General features: G+C 34.2%; 1 long non-coding RNA gene across 1 annotated transcript in view; it reads left to right on the forward strand.

The window, feature by feature from the left end:
* LOC145503854 (uncharacterized) overlaps positions 1 to 5,562 on the forward strand; it is a 28,586-nt gene extending 23,024 nt beyond the window's left edge. The window contains exons 2-6 of the long non-coding RNA XR_014051849.1: positions 1,744 to 1,798; positions 1,908 to 1,985; positions 2,324 to 2,494; positions 4,992 to 5,082; positions 5,439 to 5,562. This is a non-coding gene — a long non-coding RNA (uncharacterized LOC145503854). The remainder of the gene's footprint in view (positions 1 to 1,743; positions 1,799 to 1,907; positions 1,986 to 2,323; positions 2,495 to 4,991; positions 5,083 to 5,438) is intronic.
* The last annotated feature ends 438 nt before the right edge of the window (positions 5,563 to 6,000 follow it).

Below are 6,000 nucleotides of genomic sequence, written 5' to 3' on the forward strand. Positions count from 1 at the left end.
TACTAACTCATATATATGGTATTTAGTTAATCGGTAAAGATAACCCTGTATGCGAGACATCAAAAGAGACACAGATAAATAGAACAGTATTATGGACTCTATGGGAGAGGGCGAGGGCGGGATGATATGGGAGAATGGCATTGAACCATGTCAATTATCATATGTGAAACGAATCTCCAGTCCAGGTTTGATGCATGATACAGGTTGCTCGGGGCTGGTGCACCAGGATGACCCAGAGGGATGGGATGGGGAGGGAGGTGGGAAAGGGGCTCTGGAAGGGGAAAACATGTACACCCATGGTGGACTCATGTCAATGTATGGCAAAACAAATACAATTGTAAAATTAAAAAATAGATAAATAAACTAATTAAAAAAAAAAAAAAGAACACTGGAGTGAGTTGCCACTTCCTTCTCCAATGCATGAAAGTGAAAAGTGAAATCGCTTAGTCGTCTCCGACTTCTAGCAACCCCATGGACTGCAGCCTACCAGGCTCCTCCATCCATGGGATTTTCCAGGCAAGAGTACAGGAGTGGGGTGCCATTGCCTTCTCCCTCCACCTCCTAGTAACTTAGAAATATACAGTAGTATATTAAAGCATGTGAGAAACTTCAGTTAATATATATGGCCACAAATCCCACTTATCTCTTATTTTTTAACCTGTTAATACTAAATCAACCATAACATAAACCCCGTGAGAGCACAGATTTTGTTTGGTTCCCTACTGTAACCCCAGTGCCTGTAATAGAGCTGGACTTAATAAATGGTTATGAGAAAATGAATGAACCAGTGTCTCAGTGAACACAGTTTTAGGAACTAGAATCATTTTAGGATCTAGAATCATATATATGAGCCAGTAAGTTCAGATGACAAAGACTGATCTGGTTCAAAGATAGGAAAGAACAGGGTCTTGAACTCCATTGATGTTGTTTCCACTGAGATTGACTTCCAAACCAGCAAATCATGCAGTGCAGTTACTCACAAGACTGAGGGCACAAATAAGTTAGTGAAGATCTCCATGGACACCCAAAGTCTGATGACCTGTGCAGCCCTTACAGAGTCAGGCTAGTGCAAGGCTTCTCAAACTTTAATGTGCATGGGAATTACCTAGGACTTTTGTTAAAATGTAGATTCTGACTCATTAGATCTGGCGGTGGGGTGGGGGCAGTGGGGGGAGGGAGCTGAGATTTTTGCATGCCTGACAAGACTCAGGTGTAAAGATGCCATCCATTAAGTCCACAGATATTACTTTGAAAAGCAAGTGTTAGAGGATCTCTGACATCGGGGGCTGCCAGCACTCACAGGTTCATTCTAAAACTATGGAAGGAAATTCCTCTGCACCACAGTGGTATGTTTTCTCTTCTGTTTCTTACGGAGTTACTGGTCCCACAACAGTCACTGACCATGACCCACCAGTCACTGACCTTATGCTTATTAGCAAAATAACATTTACCCATGTAGTAGAATAAATATTCTTCTATACCATGGTTTTTAATGGCTGTGTGCTATTCCATTGTATAAAATTACATTAGTTTATTTAATAAAATCCCTATATGACATTTAGAGTGGTTAACACTAGAAAATATTAGATTGGTTTTTCACTATTGCATACAAAATGAAATGAAAAACGTATAACTTAAACTTTGTTCATGTACTTAATTTTTCCTCAGGATAAAATCATGGAAGTGGAAATATTTCATTTAATGTTATGCTTTTGACTTCTATTTTGTCCTCTTCATTTCTAGCTCCAAATGTCACAGCTGTTATAAAGGGATGTGTCTGTGTGCAAAAAGATAGAAGGTAAGATAGTGAGAGAAAGAAAAGAAGAAAGACACAGAAATCAAGAAATATATTATTTCTCATAAGCATTAATCCAACTCCTATTCTGTTTCAACTTTTATTTGCCCAGCATAGGAAAAGTTTGCTATTTCTTCTCAATGTGGAGCCTTAGACCTCTAGAAGATTAAAAATAATCATCAACAACAGAGTAAGCAAAATATTGTCATTCAATAAGGAACATTTACATTCTCTAGAAGCATAAGATGTTGCCATTTGTGGAAACAGATGGAAAAATCATTTTCCTCATCAACACATTAAACAAAGGCAAGGTGGGGAGTGGCAGGGGGCATGAAGAAGGGGGTACTATAGCATCTCCAAAAATGCCAATAAACAAGCATGCAAATTTTTGCTGAAAAGAATGCTAGTCACAAATTTCAGATAAATTTTTTGTGACCTAAACTAGGGTTGCTTTTTAAATGTTTTTCAAAATCATCAAATCTGATCTGGATTTAGGTTTTTATCCCACTTTACCTCCAATACTTCCAGGAAAGGTGTGCTCAACTACATCTACGAGTTCACATGCAGAACTACTGAAAGCCCTGTAAACTAGCCTCAAAAATGCATGCCACCACATGCTGCCCCAATGAAGGAAGAAAAACTATCACAGCTAAAACAAAACACTTTTTAAGAGTCCTGGAATAAAAGCCAACTACTTGTGTAAGTGGTTTTCTGCAGTATCTTTCTTTATTTTATTGAAGTATAAATTACTTATAATTCATGTATTTCTTTCATTTGTTTTTTTTTATTTTATTTTTTGGCTGTGTATTACTGTGAGGCATACAGAATCTTAGTTCCCTGACCAGGGATGGAACCTTGGCCCTCGAAGTGGGAGTGCAGGGTCTTAACCACTGGACCACGAGGGAAGTCCTGTAATTCATCCATTTAGAGGGTGTAGCTTAAAATGTTACCTTATACCTGTCTGCAGCCAATCCCCGGCACTGGGGCACTAGGCAATCACTTATCTACTTTCTCCAATGATAGTTTTGCCTTTGCCAGAGTGAAATTACATGATATGGAGTCTTCTGTGTCTGACATCTTCAATTTAGCATGATGGTTTTAAGATTCATCCATGTTGTGTGTATCAGTAGTTCTTTCCTTTTTATTGCTGAGTTACACTCCATTGTATGGGTATTCCATATTGTGGATATTCCATATTTTGTTTGCCCATTCACCAGTTGGTTGACATTGGGTTGTTTCTACTTTTAGACTATTATGACTAATGCCTCCATATATGATCATGTGTTTTGTTTTTTTTCTTGGATAGACAGCAAGCAGAATTTCTGGGTCATATGGAAAGTGTATATTTAGCTTGATTTAAAAAAAAATACTTCCTAACTTGTTTTGAAGAAGGCTGTATCATTTTTCATTTCCACTAGCAATATGAGAATTCCAGTTGTTCCATGTTATTTTCAATACTTCGCTATTTTCAATCTTTTCAGCCACTCTTGGGAATATGAAAAATATCTCATGGAGCTTTTATTTGCAGTTCCCAAATAACTAATGATGTCGCACATCTTTTCATGTGCTTGCTAACCATTTCTATACTTTCTTTTGTAAAATATGTTTTAATCTTTTATTTAAATTGTTTGTCTTCTATTATTGAGTTATATGAAAGTTCCTTGCACTTTTGCATGTGCCTTATCAAATATATATTTTGCAAATATTTTTTCCCATTCATGGGTTTTCATTCCCTTTCTTACTAGTTTCTATACGAACAAAAGTTCTACATTTTGATGAAATCTAATTTATAATTTCTTTCTTTTATGATTTAAGCTTTTTTGTCCTATTAAAGAAATCTTCGCCTAACCCAAGTTTTAAAAAATTTTCCTTTTTTGTTGTTTTGCTTTTAATTTTTATTGAAGTATGGTTGATGTACAATTCTGTGTTAATTACTGCTGTACAGCAAAGTGATTCAGTTATACATACATACATTCTTTTTCAGACTTTTTTTCCATTATAGTTTATCACAGGATATTGAATATACTTCCTGTGCTACACAGTAGAACTTTGTTGTTTATCCATCCTATATATAATAGATTGCATCTGCTAATCCCAAACTCCCATTCCTACTTTCCCTTCCTCCTCCCCCTTGGCAACCACCAGTCTGTTCTTTATGTCTCTGATTTTGTTTCTGTTTCACAGATAGTTTCATTTGTGTCATATGTTATATTACACATAAAAATGATATCATATGGTATTTGTCTTTATCTTTCTGACTCAGTTCAATTAGTATGATAATCTCTAGCTGTATCCATGTTATTTAAAAGATTTTATGTTTGCTTATAAATTTGTTATGATTGTTACACTTAATTCATTTTTAATTAATATCTGTGTATGGCATGAAGGGTCAAAGTTCATTTTTCCATATAAACAACCATTTGTTCCAGCATCACCCACTGATAAAATTATTCTTTCACCACTGAATTATCCTGAAACCTTTACTGAAAATCAACTGATCATATAAGAGTGATATGTCCCAGGACTCTTATTACTGTGCCAATGATATGCAAGTCTATTTTTATGCCAGTACCATATTGGCTTGATCACTGTAACTTGAGAGTAATTCCTGAAATCAGAAATGTAAATCCTTCAACTTATTTTTAACTGTTTTGATTATTCTGGGTCCTCCGTATTTCCACATAAATTTTATAATCAGCTTGTCAACTTCACTTAAAAAAAAAAAAGGCTTACAGGAATATTGAATTAAAATACATTGAAATTATAGATCTATTTTGGGAAAGTAATAATCTTCACAATATTGGGTATTCTAATCAATAAACTTGACATAGCTCTCTACATATTTAGCTGTTCTTTAGTTTCGCTCAACAATGTTTTTATATTTTTTCAGTGTAGAGGTCTTGCAAAGCTTTTGTTAAACTTATTTACGGGTATTTTGTGTTAATGTGTGCAAAATTTCTAAAATTTTATTTCTGCCTTGTTATTCGCTAGTATACAAATATACAGTTAATACTGGCTTATTGATTTAATATCATGCAATCTTACTAAATTCACTTACTTCTAGTTTCTTTTTTTGTAATTCCTTAGAACATTCTATAAACATGCTAACTTTATTATCAAATAACGTTTTATTTCTTCCTCTCAAATCTCTATGCCTTTTGTTTTGTTTTTTTTTTTCTTGCCATATTGCACTAAGACCTCCATTACAATGTTGAATTGAAGTCATGACGGCAGATTCTTCCTTTATTCTTGATCTTCGGTGGAACACACTCACCATTAAGTGCAAGGTTAGCTGCAGATTTTTCTTAGATGCCCTTTCTTAAATTAAGGATGTTCCCTTTTAGCCCTAGCTTGCTGAGAGTTTTTATCATAAATGTTTGCTGAATTTTTTCAAAGGTATTTTCTCCATTTATTTAGATGATTAAACGGTTTTTACCTTTTATCTTAATAACATGGTGTATGCATTGATTGATTTGAAAATGGTAAACCAAACCTTCAATTCTAGAAAAATTCCACTTGGTCATGATATGCAGACATTTTTACATATTGCTGGATTTAGTCTGTTTATACTTTGTAAAGATTTTTAAATCTGTGTCCATGATGGATATTAATCTGTGGTTTTCTTTCTTGATATCTTATCTAGGTTTGGTAATACTGGCCTCATAAAATGAGTTGCATAGTAGTCCTTCCTCCTCAAATTTCTGCAAGAGTTTACATAGGATTGTGATAACTTATTCATTAAATGCTTGAACAAATTCACCAAAAAAGTTATCTGGGTTTGGAAGGTTTGTGTTTTTAATTATGAATTCAATATATTCAATAGATTTGAGACAATTTGATTTATTTCTTTATGAATAAGCTTTGGTAATTTATGTCTTCCGAGAAATTTATCCATTTTATCTAAGTTGTCAAGTTACTTTTATGCCAGTTCATAGTATTACTTCATTATCCTTCAATGCTTGTAAAATCTATTGTGACATCCATTTCATTTCTGATACTAATAATTTGACTTTCTGTTCTCTCCCTTTCAATCTCTCAATTAATCTCCCTCTCCCTCTCTCTCTCTCTCTGTGTTACCAGTCTAACAAAAGTTTTATCAGCTTTACTAATCTTTTCACAGATAAGCTTCTGATTTCATTGATTTTCACAAATACTTGTCTCTTAAAAAATTCATTGATTCCTTCTCTGATCTTTGTTCTTTTCTT

This window comes from Giraffa tippelskirchi, chromosome 4 (assembly GCF_054371585.1).
Source record: "Giraffa tippelskirchi isolate mGirTip1 chromosome 4, T2T-mGirTip1v1.2.pri, whole genome shotgun sequence".
NCBI classification, from domain to species: domain Eukaryota; kingdom Metazoa; phylum Chordata; class Mammalia; order Artiodactyla; family Giraffidae; genus Giraffa; species Giraffa tippelskirchi.